General features: G+C 39.4%; 1 pseudogene; it reads left to right on the top strand.

The window, feature by feature from the left end:
• The first annotated feature begins 12,262 nt into the window (after window positions 1-12,262).
• On the top strand, window positions 12,263-14,446 carry LOC130019769 (heterogeneous nuclear ribonucleoprotein A3-like; annotated as a pseudogene).
• The last annotated feature ends 531 nt before the right edge of the window (window positions 14,447-14,977 follow it).

Here is a 14,977-nt window from a genome sequence, read left to right as displayed (position 1 = left end):
TGGGGAAAGGGCACTGGCGGAGGGATAGACACTCGATCACTGTGTAACTGAAACCCAAGCACAAAAATTTGTAAATCTAAAACTGTACCTCATGGTGTATCACTAATAAAAATTTAAAAAAATAAATGAAAGAATAAAAAAAGAATCTAAATTTAATCAACTCCCAGAAGTAAAAAAGAATACAACAAACAAACAAACAAAAACAAATAGTCAAGTAGAAATAGAAAACTAATTTTAACAGAATAGAATGCATATAGGATAAACCCAAAAGGCAATAATCTCAATAGCAAAATATTTATTTATTTATTTTTTAGTGAAACACCGTGAGGTACAGTTGTAGGCTTACAAGTTGTTGTGCTTGGGTTTCAGTTATACAATGATCGAGTATCCATCCCACAACCAGTGCCAATGGTTTAAGATAGTCCCATTTGTCTATCTCCACCCCCACCATTACCAGTATCTCTCCCACCCGCCATCCCCCATCCCACCCTGCCTCTGTGGCAGGGCACTCCCTTTTGTTCTATCTCTGGTTTTGGGTGCTGTCGTCTGCAGAAGAGACATTGGCTGGCAATCATGTTCGGTTCATAGACTACTTTCATCCTGGGCAGATCTTCCCAGCACCCTTTATTTGGTGCTCCCTTCTCTATCTGAGCTGCCCTTACTCCTAGAATGTGCAGCTGGCCTCTATGCCATGGAGTGAACCACGTGGTATTTATCACAGCTGTTCTTGGGTGTTAGTCTCTTATTTTGTTACTTTATGTTACCCAGATGAATGCACTCTTTCTATGTCTGTCCCTCTCTTTCTGACTCATTTCGCTTAGCATAATATTTTCCATGTAGTACCACTTGTACGTAAATTTCATGAATTCATTTTTTCTAACTGCTACATAGTACTCCATTGTGTAGATGTACCAACATTTCTTTAACCAGTCATCTGTTCTCGGGCACTCAGGTTTTTTCCATATACTAGCTATTGTAAAGAGTGCTGCAATGAACAAACAAGTGCAGATGTCACTTCGACTATACTTTTTTGCCTCTCCGGGGTATATTCCCAGGAGTGGTATTGCTGGATCAAATGGGAGCTCAATTTCTAATTTTTTGAGAGTCGTCCATACTGTTTTCCAAAAGGGTTGAAGCAGTTGGCATTCCCACCAGCAGTGAAGGAGGGTCCCTTTCTCTCCACATCTGCGCCAACACAGGTTGCTTTTGTTCTTTTGAATGTGGGCCAGTCTCTGTGGTGTGAAATGATATCTCATTGTGGTTTTGATCTGCGTCTCCCTGATAATTAATGATGTAGAGCATTTTCTCATATGCCTTTTAGTCATTCAGATTTCTTCTATGAGAAAGACTCTGTTCATTTCGTTGCCCCACTTTTTGATGGTGTTGGATGATTTCTTCTTGTGGAGTTCAACCAGTACTTTGTATATCCTTGACATCAACCCCTTGTCAGATGTGTATTTGGAGAATATCCTTTCCCATTCTGTAGATTGTCTTTGTATCTTGGTCACTGTTTCTTTAGAGGTGCAGAAGCTTCTTAGTTTAAGATAGTCCCATTTGTCTATCTCTGTTTTCACTTGCTTGGCCAGTGGCGTGACATCCTTGAAGATACCATTAGCTTCAATGTCATGGAGGGTTTTGCCAACTTTGTCTTCAATGTACCTTATGGATTCTGGTCTGATGTTGAGGTCTTTATCCATTTTTATCTTACTTTTGTAAATGGTGTTAGGCAGAGATCTAAGCCCAGTTTTTTTAGTCGTCCAGTTTTGCCAGCACCATTTGTCGAAAAGGGTTTCCTTACTCCACTTCGCATTTCTTGCCCCCTTATCAAAGATTAGATGATCATATGTTTGAGGGAAGATGTCAGTATATTCAACCCTGTTCCATAGGTCGGCAGCTCTGCCTTTGTTCCAGTACCATGCGGTTTTGATTATTACTGCTTTGTAGTAGAGTTTGAGGTTCGGGAGGATAATTCCTTCCGTTTTCTTTTTCCCAAGAACTGCTTTAGCTATTCGAGGGGGCTTATTGTTCCATATAAATTTCAGGAGTGTTTGCTCCATTTCTTTGAAAAATGTCATGGGTATCCTAATAGGGATCACATTGAATTTGTGCAGTGCTTTAGGAAGTATTGCATTTTTGACAATATTAATTCTCCCGATCCATGAACAGGGGATATTTTTCCATTTCCTCGCATCCTCTTTTATTTCAAGAAGCAGCATTTTGTAGTTTTCTTTGTACAGGTCCTTTACTTCCTTAGTTAAACTAATCCCTAGGTAGTTGATTTTCTGATGTACAATTGTGAATGGGATTGTTTTCTTCATGTCATTTTCTTCTCTCTCACTATTTACATATAGGAAAGCCATGAACTTTTGAGTACTGATTTTATAGTCTGCAACTTTACAAGTCTATCATTTCTAGGAGTTTCTTGGTGGAGGTTTTAGGGTTCTCTAAGTATAGTATCATATCGTCAGCGAATAGTGAGAGCTTGATTTCTTTCTTTCCTATTTGGGTGCCCTTAATATCTATTTCTTGCCTAATCGCTATTGCTAATATTTCCAGCATTATGTTGAACAGTAGTGGAGACAGTGGGAATTCTTTCTTGTCCCTGATCTTAGCGGGAAGGCTCTCAGTTTTTCGCCATTGAGGATAATGCTTGCTGTAGGCTTGTGGTAGATGGCTTTAACTATATTGAGGAAAGTCCCCTCTATCCCCATTTTGGGAGGATTTTCATCATTAATGGGTGCTGGATCTTGTCAAATGCATTCGCTGCATTTATTGATATGATCATATTTTTTTATCTTTTCTTTTGTTGATATGGTTGATTATGTTGATTGATTTCTGAGTATTAAACCAGCCTTGCATCCCCGGGATGAATCCTACTTGGTCATGGTGTATGATCTTTTTGATGAGTAGTTGAATTCTATTTGCTAGTATTTTGTTGAGAATCTTCGCATCCATGTTCATCAGGGATATCGGCCTGTAGTTTTCTATACTCGTGGTGTCTTTGTTTCCTTTTGGTATTAGAGATATATGGACTTCATAGAAACTGTTTGGGAGAGTTTTTGTTTTTTCAATTTCCCAGAAAAGCTTGAGAAGGACTGACAGTAGGTCCTCTTTAAACGTTTGGAAAAATTCGCTAGTGAATCCGTCTGGACCTGGGCTTTTGTTTTTGGGAAAACTTTTGATTACAGTTTCAATTTCCTTGATGTTAATAGGTCTATTTAGGTATTCCATATCTTCTTGACTCAACTTTGTGAGATTATAGTAATCCAGGAATTTATCCATTTCTTCTAGATTCTCTTGTTTCGTGGCATACAGACTTTCACAGTAGTCTCTGATGATCTTTTAAATTTCTTTGGTTTCTGTTGTGATATCCCCATTTTCATTTCTTATTTGGTTTATTAGGGTTCTCTCTCTCTGTTTCTTTGTGAGTGTTGCTAATGGTTTATCTATCTTATTTATTTTCTTGAAGAACCAACTCTTAGTTTCATTGATCTTTTGGATTGCTTCTTTGGTTTCCATGTCGTTGATTTCTGCTCTAAGTTTTATGATTTCTTTCATTCTGCCTACTTAGGGCTCCTTCTTTTGATCCTTTTCTAGGATCTTGAGCTGTGAAGTCAAGTTGTTTATGTGCATCCTTTCTTCCATCTTGAGGTATGCTTGCAGAGCTATAAATTTTCCCCTTAATATGGCTTTAGCTGCATCCCATAAATTTTGGTAGCTCGTGTCTTCATTCTCATTTGTTTCCAGGTACCTTTTGATTTCGTCCTTGACTTCCTTCCTGACTCACTCGTTGTTCAGCATTGAGGTGTTTAGTTTCCAGATGTTTGATTTGATTCTCCGTGTCTGTGTGTGATTCACTTCTATCCTCAGTTCTTTGTGGTCTGAAAAGATTGTTGATACTATTTCTATCTTCCTGATTTTTTTGAGGTATGTTTTGTGGCCTAGCACATGGTCTATTTTGGAAAATGTTCCGTGCGCACTGGAGAAGAATGTGTATTCTTTCTTTTAGGGGTGTATAGCCCTGTATAGGTCTATAAGTCCTTTCTCTTCTATTTCTTCATTCAAAGCCAATGTTTCCTTGCTGAGTTTTGTTCTTGTTGATCTATCCAGAGGTGATAAGGTGATGTTGAAGTCTCCAACTACTACTGTGTTGCTATCAATGTCCTCCTTAAAATTTATCAGTTGTTTTAAGTATCTAGCTGTCCCTTCATTAGATGTGTATACATTTAAGAGTGTGACTTCTTCCTGTTGTACGTATCCCTTGATGAAGAGAAAATGGCCTTCGCTGTCCCTTCTAATCTTTTTCAGCCTGAAATTAATGTTGTTGGATACTAGTATGGCCACCCCAGCATTTTTAAGGGAGCTGTTTGCTTGCAGGACTGTTTTCCATCCTTTAACTTTGAGTCTGTGATTGCTCTGAATATTCAGATGAGTTTCTTGTAGACAGCAGAATGTTGGTTTCAGTTTCTGGATCCATTTTGCCACTCTGTGTCTCTTGGTAGGTGCATTTAAACCATTGACATTAAGGGAGATTATTGTCATGGGGTTTTGTGCCATCTTTCTGTAGGAGTTGGTTGTGTTTATATGTGTTTTACTTCTTATCTTACAGGAGCCCCTTTAGTCCTTCTTTTAGATTTGGTTTTGAGTCTATGAAGTTCCTGAGCTGTTGTTTATCTACAAAGAGGTGTATTGTTCCATCGAATTTGAGTGAGAGTTTAGCTGGATAGAGTATTCTTGTTTCGGTGTTTATTTCAGTGAGTTTTTTCACTATATCCCACCATTGCCTTCGGGCTTGAAGGGTTTCCCCTGATCGGTCCGCTGTGAATCTAAGGGGTGCTTCTTTGTATGTAATTTCCTTCTTTGACCTTGCTGCTTATAATATTGTGTCTCTGTCCACAGCATCCATCGTTCTGACTATGATATGCCTTGGAGTGTTTTTTCTGGTGTCTCTTTTAGCTAGTACCCTTCTGGCTCCTTGGATCTGGATGTCTGCATTCCTTAACTCTGGGAACTTCTCAGCAATGATTTCTTTGACTGTAGCTTTTTCACTGAGGTTGTCTCCCTATCCTTCTGTTACTCCAATGATTGATTCTAATGTTTTTCCTCTTGGCGTCATCCCCTAGGTCTCTGATTCTCCTTAACACCATTTTGAGGTCTTTTCCTATTGCTTGTTGTTCCCTATGGGATTTCTGTTGCTCGTCTTCAAGCTCGCTGATTCTCTCTTCAGCTGCACTTATTCTATTGTTAAGAACACTTACTGACTTTTTAATTTCATCTACTGAATCTTTTATTTGTGACACTTATTTTTGTAGCTTTTTAATTTCTGCCCTCATTTCTTCCCGTATTTTCTTGACTGTTCCATTGTTTCTTTCATTTCTTCTTTTAGTTTTCTGGATATCTCTTCCATTGATTCTTTGAGTAGGTCCTTGAGCACCCTCTGCATTTTGTCCTGGAATTCTTTATCGAAAAGAGCATAATTGTGGGCAACCTCGGTTGAGGATTCAGGATTCTTTCCTTCGTATTCACCTTGTAGTGGAGATTTGCACTGATTTTTCATGCTGTTTTGGTTGCCTAGAAGTAGAACCCTGAAATCACAGGTACTGTTCCCTCTTATGGTGGGAAAGGATTTTGGATAAGGTTGGTCGATGATAGCCACCCTTCTTCCTTTCTAGAGTCCGACCTTCTTGTCAATCAGGCGTCATTCTTTCTTTTATAACCGACATTGAGTGAAACTTTGGAGGAGGTGCTTTTTAGTATTGAGCTTGAAGAGCTCATTTCATACAGGTCTTTTGCTAGAAATGGAGTAGGCGAGTGGGATGTTGTTGTACTGTAGTAGAGAGAGGTGGTCAGAAATTTTTGGTCGGTATTAGGTGACAAGGCGTGGGATGAAAGTCCTGAGTGCTAGGATTGGGAAATATAACTGCGGCCCCTAAGCGTCTGCCTGCCTGGATGAAGGCCACATCCACTTCTAGGAGGCCACGCCCACTTCGTAGTGTCCACGCCCCATGCCCGTCCCAAGGTCACACCTGGAGGGGTGGGGCCGATTAGGTGATGGACTGTCCCACTGAGCGCAGCTGTGCCCTGCTGGAAATATGGGGTTAGGTGGGAAAAGGCACGCGGCTGCGGGGGAGGAGCGGCTACTGGCTTCAATAGCAAAATATTTTAAAATATTCCTTAAATCAGGAAAAAGACTAGCTGGAGAGATAGTTCAGTGGATAGGGCATTTGCCTTGCATGCAGGTCAACCTGAGTTCTGTTTCTGATATCCCCTATAGTTTCCCAAGCCTATAGGAGTGATCCCTGAGTGCAAATCCAGGAGCAATAAGTGAGCACCATCAGAGGTTTTTCAAAAAACAAAAACAAAAAAAAAAGGAAGATTGGGATAGAGACTTTATGGCTTTTATTCAGCAGCAGAGCGAGAAGAAGGTGAAAGAGAGAAATGCACTCACACTAATACGCAAATACAGGAAACAGTGTCCTAAGTCAAATTTTAAGATACAATGTCTTTATCAAAGTGCAAAATCAGTTATACTCCATATCTCAATAATGAACAAATGGAAATAAAATTAAGAATTAAATTAAATTTTTATATTATCAAACAGGAAAAATACAGTAGAGATTAAATTAAATATGAAGTTAAAAGTTAGGGATAAAAACTACAAAACATGATGAAAACATAAACACAAAAATTCTTGTTAATAAATTGCAATATTTGTTATTAAGGGTATGGATGCAGCCCAAAGAATTCTACAAATTTAGTTGGATTTCTATTTAAAAAAAGTAGTGGGTAGAGAGATAGTACGATGGATGGGGCACTTGCCTTGTATGCAACTCAACCTGGTCAAGCTCCCCATGTGGTCCTTGGAGCTCCATCAGAAATTATTCCAGGGCAGAGAACCAGGAATAATCCCTGAGCACCAAGAGTTACTCCCAAAAGCAGAACAAAAAACAATAACAAAAAATCAGCAATGTGTTTTGTATGGGTTAAAATTAATCCTCAAATTTATATGAAACCTTAATAAACAGTAAATAGCATAAATGACCATTACAGATAATACTACGTTCTATTTCCTGTTAGTATCCAGCCCCCCCTTGATTTTCAATTGATGGCCATATGATTAGTTTTAAACAAAATCTCTAAAGAAAAATAAAAAATGCAATTTGAAGAATCATCTACATTTGGTTCTCTAGCATCTTGAATTACAATGAATCATGAGTCACAAAATGTAAACCTCATGTGACAAAATCTTAAGAATTTCAGTGAGTGGAACCACCCTACCAATCCTTTTTGAATGTTATTGTGAACTGGAATTATCCTTTTATTTAATCAAATTACTGTATGTGTCTTTTATTTTACTGAAGCATACCTTATATTAACCTCACTGATACACTATTCACTAACATCTTTCTCTCATCAAAGGAAAATTTTATAGCAGTATAAAGTCTCAGGTGAAGATTTTGTTTAGATAGCAAACCCACAGTATAAAATAAATTTCCTTAAAGAGCTTAGATAAAAATCCAAAGTAGAGCCAACTAATAGCTCTGTTAAAAAGCAGCTAACGACCACCTTGGAATTGTTGTATTTTTAAAATGCCTCTTATAAAATGCTCACAGAGTTTTAACCCTATACATTCACAAAGATAGGTTAATATTATGGTTTTATTTGTTGTAAACCCATTATGGTATTTGCAAGAAATGCAGCAGGAACCAAGGGGGAAAACATCAAAAAACCTTAGAAAAATGTAGCAGTACTATTTCAATTTGTAACCTTATATGAAGCACACAGATCACAAAACTGTGATTATAATATGGAACACTAATGTCCCTGCATTGAGAAAGATTTTTTCCCCTGAGATTTTATTTAGCAAGTTTTTCTTGTGAGAAACCTATTACTCTGTCTTGAAGGTTTACCTCAATATTGAAATATTAAATGCTAATAAAAGAATAATAAACTTAAACTTCCAATTCAATGTAAAATCATTCAACTTCAGTAAAAAATGTGTCTACCATCTATCTATTTATCTATCAATCTATCTACCATATATATAAAAAATAGAAAACTCATTTTACAAGACTCTGATATAACTAAAGACAAGCAAACACAAGGTACTGATTAGAGAAAGAAGGTTTTATAAAGAGTTGAAACTCTGCTTCCACCAGATAGATTAATTCAAACTAATTATTAATTATGTTATTTAAGGCAAGCGAGTTGAATATCTCCAAACCTTTGTTTCCCAATTAATTTGTAATAAGGATTCAGGCTAGTAGACTAGTATTTAGAGGTTCAAGTCCACCACAACACTGGATATTTATGTGGATCACTTACATATTTTCAAAACACTGGTTTTCTCATTAAATTACCCTATTAGTTCATTTAACAAGAGCTCAGAAGATCATGTGGGGTTAGGATTCACACAAGATACCCAAATAAGGGTCACCCTGGAGGTCTCTGGCACGCAGGACATTGCAGCTCTTTGATCCTTCACACTCAATGACTAGACCAGCTGACCAAGCATTGCAGGAAGTGGTTTTTGGAGTCTTGCTCAGCATCACTGGGAGCCTCTCCACACATAAAACATACATAAAAATCTATAGCGTAAGTACTATTTTTATCTTGAATTTACACATAAAGAAGCAAAAGAGATTCAAGGAGAATTTGAATGATTGCCAGAAGTTGTTCTGAGACTGACAGAACAGGATACAGCCTGGGAAGTATGGCAGCAGAATCCATGCTCAACCTTGTATGCCACACTAGTAAGTCTATTCCTGTAACCTCACACTGAATTTTGTTCTTTCTAATGAATAGCTTCACCCTATCAAGGAACCACGTTTCCTCCTGTCCCAGTGGAACCTTCCCTGTGCAACTCATTTCCCTCTCAGTGTGCACATCATAGCAATCTGCATGTCTTTCCCACAAGGCATGCCTGAGCAGCTTTGCAGTCTAGCAAAGCATCACTCTCTTCATACACCCAAACTAATTATGTTCCCAGTCACATCCCTCATTGCATACACCAAGTCAAATGTCTAATTACACATTCCCAGCAAGATATCTATTAGGGCCCCCACCAAGCAGCTCATTACAACTTACCAGCCACGCATCTCATTACAAGACCTGGACACATATGGTTTCCCACAGAGTCTCCAGCCTCATTATATATATATATATATATATATATATATATATATATATATCTGAGAAACACACATATGAACCTAACGCTTTGGACTCTCGTATCATTAAAAACCATGTTCTGGCACATCTCATTTCACACCAGTTCTTCACAACCCATTCATGTAAGTTCAGAGAGGCAGTACTTATCCAGGATGGGGTATCTGGGAAATAGAATTTAAAAAATAGTTAGAAAGCATGTATTTCAACTAACTGAAAAAGTTAGAAATATTGTATAGAGGAAAATTTTCAAGGTTGAAAAATCTTTATCTACTTAACATTAATAAGTCCTACAACATTTATTTTACAGAAAGGCATATAATGCAAAATGAAAAGCAAAATTAGTAACCCAAAATTTTCAATAATACTACCATTATAATAAAATTATAAACTTCAGGTGTTAAACATTTTAACTATTTATGATAGTGCACCTAGAGTAGACAAAATTATTGTCCCAAAAACATTTGTCACCCTAATTCTTGTATTTTGAATATTCCTGTCCTATGGCAAAGGGAACTCTGCAAATGTAACCAAGTATACTAATTGTTTAAACTGAAATAGGATCATAGTTATAAACATAAAAATAATACTTTCTAACACAGCGGGTAGGGTGTTCGCCTTACAAGCGGCCAACATGGCCGACCCGAGTTCGATTCCTCCGCCCCTCTCGGAGAGCCCGGCAAGCTACCGAGAGTATTTGATATGCCAGACACAGTAACAACAAAGTCTCCAATGGAGACGTTACTGGGCCCGCTCAAGCAAATTGAGGATCAACGGGAGGGCCTTTACCTTTTACCTTTTAAATGTACATTATGTAAACAGCTTGCATAAAATGAAATTATGCATCCACCTACATCACTAGGATTTGCTTCATCTCAAGAGTGGCCCCTGGTGGTACTCATGCTAATGATTTGAACCAGGGTGGGGTTTGAACCACAGCCACTTGAAAGCAAAGTGACCTATTTCTGTGCATTATTCTTGTATTTTCCCTCCAGGCCCTGAGTTTGAAAGTTTTAGAAGCCACATGGAGGTGAGACTGACCTTTGTCTTTCTGTGTCTGATTTGTTTTAGTTGCCATAATGTTGTACAGGTTCATCCATGTTACAAGTGGTGAGACTTGATTCATTTTAAAGCTATATTCTAAGTGATTTGTCAACATTATCAGAGAAATAACTAATAAAACTAGTGAATCTCTTTTATTTTATTGGGGAGGGACCACATCTGGTGGTGCTCAGAGCACACTTTCAGGTTTGCTATCTGAACCATATCCACTGGTACTCAGTGGACTGTATGCGGTGCTGGGAATTAAAACCAGGTTTGTGTTCCAGTTGAACATAAAGCAAGTACCTTAACCTCAGGCCTATCTTTCCAATCTGAAATATTTAAAATACATAATCAAATAAATATTTAAGTGAAATATTATTTAAGTAAAGGAAGCAAAGGTTTAACATAATTTGACTTCCCAGGTGTAGGAAATAAAAGAGACTCCAGGGTTGTTTTATTGACTTAACAATTTAAAAGCATAGGTTTATTCTACAGATATCATTAGAAATAAGAGTAAAAGCACGTAGTCCCTCAGTATTCATTAGTTTAACATATGAGCAAAATATTCAATAATACAATAAATGATATCAAAATTCTGACTATTGCATGTATTTTATGCTTCTCAATAAATTTAGTGGCAAGAACATTTCTATTAATCTGGATTCAACAAAAAAACTATGTGGTTTATCAAATTAGAGAATACAAGTGCATTCAATTATCCCAGTATGATAAATTTAACCCGCTCCCCTCCAAGGGGCTCCGGGAAGGAACACCCAGGCGCGGGGGCAGAAGACCGCACTGTTCTCGTCCGGGATCTGGATTTTATAGTCTCTGAGTCTTGGCCGCTGATGCGATTACACGGCGCCAGGGGGCCAGGTGGTGGGTGTGACCCCCGCCTACTGGAATTTGGAGGATCTGGGTGGAAGATGCTCGACTCCAATTCGAGTAGGCTTGGAGGTCTCGGCCCCGGAACCCGCGTGGCTTTGTCCCTCTGCCAGTACCTTCATGTGTGCAGAGAGTGGTCTCAGCATGGTGGTGGCTGGTCCTGGAGGTCTTCGGCTGCCGGAGCCCTGGTCAGAGACTATAAAATCCAGATCCCGGACGAGAACAGTGCAGTCTTCTGCCCCCGCGCCTGGGTGTTCCTTCCCGGAGCCCCTTGGAGGGGAGCGGGTTGAGCTTTCCTCCCCGCCCCGACCAGGGCTACGGCAGCCGAAGACCTCCAGGACCAGCCACCACCATGCTGAGCCCACTCTCCGCACACATGAAGGTACTGGCAGAGGGACAAAGCCACGCGGGTTCCGGGGCCGAGACCTCCAAGCCTACTCGAATTGGAGTCGAGCATCTTCCACCCAGATCCTCCAAATTCCAGTAGGCGGGGGTCACACCCACCACCTGGCCCCCTGGCGCCGTGTAATCCCATCAGCGGCCAAGACTCAGAGACTATAAAATCCAAATCCCGGAACCGCGCGGCCGCGAATCAGGACATCTTTTTATGACATCTTATTATCTCATTCCTACTTTGGACAAACTTGCACGCTATCGAATGTAGCCTGCCCACAGGGCAGAATCTGGCAAACTCCCCGTGGCGTACCAAATATGCCAAATACCAGTAACAATGATGGGTCTCATTCTCCTTAATAGCCTTGAATATAATCTCAGGGCTAGGATGAAAGAGACGTTACTGGGGCCTGCTCGAGGCAATCGACGAATAACAGGATGATGAAATGAAAAAATGAAATGAAATGATAAATTTAAGTCAAAAATTATTTGCCTTATAGGAGTAAAACACTGTAAAATCAACTGGAGATACAAAGGTTGAAAAAAGTAGGTTTTGATATTGAACTCGAGTTGGCAGAAGCGTGTCCAGTCTGAAAAGAGGTGAAACAGCCGCCCGGTTGTCCCCAGCCCGAATCTGGCGCTCGCCGCCACTAGGGGGAGGAGGCCATGATCCAAAAGAAACAGAGCAGTTGAGAAAACTGTTTATTGAAAGCTTCAGCTTTGAAATTACAGATGATAGTTTAAGAGAACATTTTGAGAAATGGAGCACACTACAGATTGAGTGGTGATGAGAGACCCCAAAACTAAATGTTTCAGAGGTTTTGTGACTTATGTGTTGAAGAGGTGGATGCAGCTATGTGTATTGGACCACATAATGTTGATGGGTGTGTGGTGAAACCCAAAAGAGCTGTTTCTAGAGAGGCTTCTATAAAGCTCAGTGCCCATCTAACAGTGAAGAAAATTTTTGTTGGTGGTATTAAAGCAGATACAGAGGAATATAATTTGAGAGACTACTTTGAAAAGTACGGCAATATTGAAACCATAAAGTCCATTTTTTTTGCATGTAGCTGTCTAGTTTTGCCACCACAATTTGTTAGAGACTTCCTTGCTCCACTTCACATTTCTTGCTCCCTTATAAAATATTAGATAATCATATATTTGGGGGGAGTTGTCAATATATTCAACCCTGTTCCATTTGTCTGCGGCTTTGCCTTTGTTCAAGTACTGTGCTGTTTGATTATTATTGCTTTGTAGTAGAGTTTGAAGTTAGGGAGTTTGATTGCTCCCATTTTCTTTTTTCAAAGAATTGCTTTAGCTATTCGTGAGGGTTTATTGTTCCACATGAATTTTAGGAGTGTTTGCTCCATTTCTTTGAAGAATATCATGGGTATTGTGATAGGGATCACATTGAATTTATACAATGCTTTGGGGAGTATTGCCATTTTGACAATGTTAATTCTCCCGATCCATGAGCAGTGGATATCTTTCCATTTTCTCATGTCCTCTTTTATTTCCTGAAGTAGCGTTTAGTATTTTTCTTTGTACAGGTCTTTTATGTCCTTAGTTAAGCTGATTCTTAGGTACTTGATTTTCTGGGGCACTATTGTGAATGGGATTGAACTTTTCATGTCAGAAAGAGAGAGACAGATATAGACTGCACTCATCTGGGGAATATAAAGTAACAGAGTGGGAGTTGAACACCCAAGAATAGTTGAGATAAGTAACAGCAGGTCTGCTCCATGGCTTGAAAGCTGACATCACATTCTGTGGGAAAAGAAAGCTCAGATAGAGAAGGGGACACCAAGTAAAGGATTTTTGGAGGGCTCGCTCGGGATGCGAGGTGCATGCTGAAAGAAGACTATAGACCTAACTTGATGACTACTCAATACCTCTATTGCAAACTACAACACCCTAAAGAAAAAAGAGAGCAAAAGGTAATTCTGTGCAGCAGAGGCGGGTTGGGATGGGGGAATGGGGACGGGGGTGGGAGGGCTACTGAGATCATTGGTGGTGGAGAATGGACACTGGTGGAGGGATGGGTACTCGATCATTGTATAACTGAAACCCAAGCATGAAAGCTTGTAAGTTCTACAACTGTACCTCATGGTGGTTCACTAATAAAAAATGTTTATTGAAATGTCACCCAAAAAAATTAAAAAAAACGGAAACCATAGAAGTTATGGAAGACGGGTAGAGTTGGAAAACGAGAGGATTTGCTTTTGTGACTTCTGATGATCATAATACAGTTGATAAAATTGTAGTTCAGAAATACCACACCACTAATGAGCATAATTGTGAAGTGAAAAAGGCCCTTTCTAACAAAAAATGCAGTCGGCTGGATTGCAAAGAGGTCGTGGAGGTGGATCTGGCAACTTTATGGGTCATGGAGGCAATTTTGGAGGTGGTGGAGGAAATTTTGGCCGTGGTGGAAACTTGGGTGGAATAGGAGACTATGGTGGTGGTGGTGGTGGCAGCAGAGGTAGTTAGAGAGGAGGTGAAGGTGAATATAATGGATTTGGAGGTGGTGGCGGCAGAGGTCCTGGTTATAATAGTAGAGGAGGCTATGGTAGTGGAGGACCAGGATATGGAATCCAAGGTGGTGGATATGGTGAAGGTGGTGGAGCATATAATGGTTACAATAAAGGAGGGAAATTTTGGCGGTGGTAACTATGGGGGTGGTGGGAACCATGATTTTGGAAATTATAGTGGACAACAGCAATCAAATTATGGACCGCATGAAAGGGGGCAGTTTTGGTGGAAGAAGATTGGGCAGTTCCTATGGTGGTGGTTATGGATCTGTTGGTGGAAGTGGTGGCTATGGTAGCAGAAGGTTCTAAAAACTCAGAAGAAAAGGGCTACAGTTCTTACCAGAAGAGAGAGCAAGGAGTTGGTAGGAAAGCTGCAGGTTACTTTGAGACAGTCTTCCCAAATCCATTACAGGAACTGTAAAGATCTGCCACAGAAGGATCTATTATGCATAGTCAGAAAAGTTACCGCAGCTTAAACAAGAAACCCTTCTTGTTCAGGACTGTCATAGCCACAGTTTGCAAAAGTGCAACTATTGATTGATGCAATGTAGTGTTGATTAGATGCACATTCCTGAGGTCTTTTATCTGTTGTAGCTTTTTCTTTTTCTTTTCATTACATCAGGTATATTGCCCTGTGAATTGTGGTACTGGTACCAGGAATAAAAAAAATAATTTTTCAATATTTGTGTAGTTCAGTTTTTCTACATTTTAGTACAGAAGCTTTAACAACATGCAGTTTTGGAGCTCTTTTCTTCTAAGTTAACAAGTAAAGAAGATCATTGTTAATTACTATTTTATATGAATTTTACTAAAGTTAGTTGTAAAGAAACACCTGCTGACTTGCAGTTTAAGGGGAATCTATTCTTTCATTTCCAAACCATGAAATGAATGGGTGCTGACATGTGGAGAGAATAGTTATTTGTATGTTTGCAATGTGTTTTAGATTAATAGAATTGGGT

Source organism: Sorex fumeus, unplaced genomic scaffold (genome assembly GCF_029834395.1).
Source record: "Sorex fumeus unplaced genomic scaffold, SorFum_2.1 ptg000009l, whole genome shotgun sequence".
In the NCBI taxonomy this organism is placed as follows: Eukaryota; Metazoa; Chordata; class Mammalia; order Eulipotyphla; family Soricidae; genus Sorex; species Sorex fumeus.
This window is presented reverse-complemented; position numbering and strand designations above follow the sequence as displayed.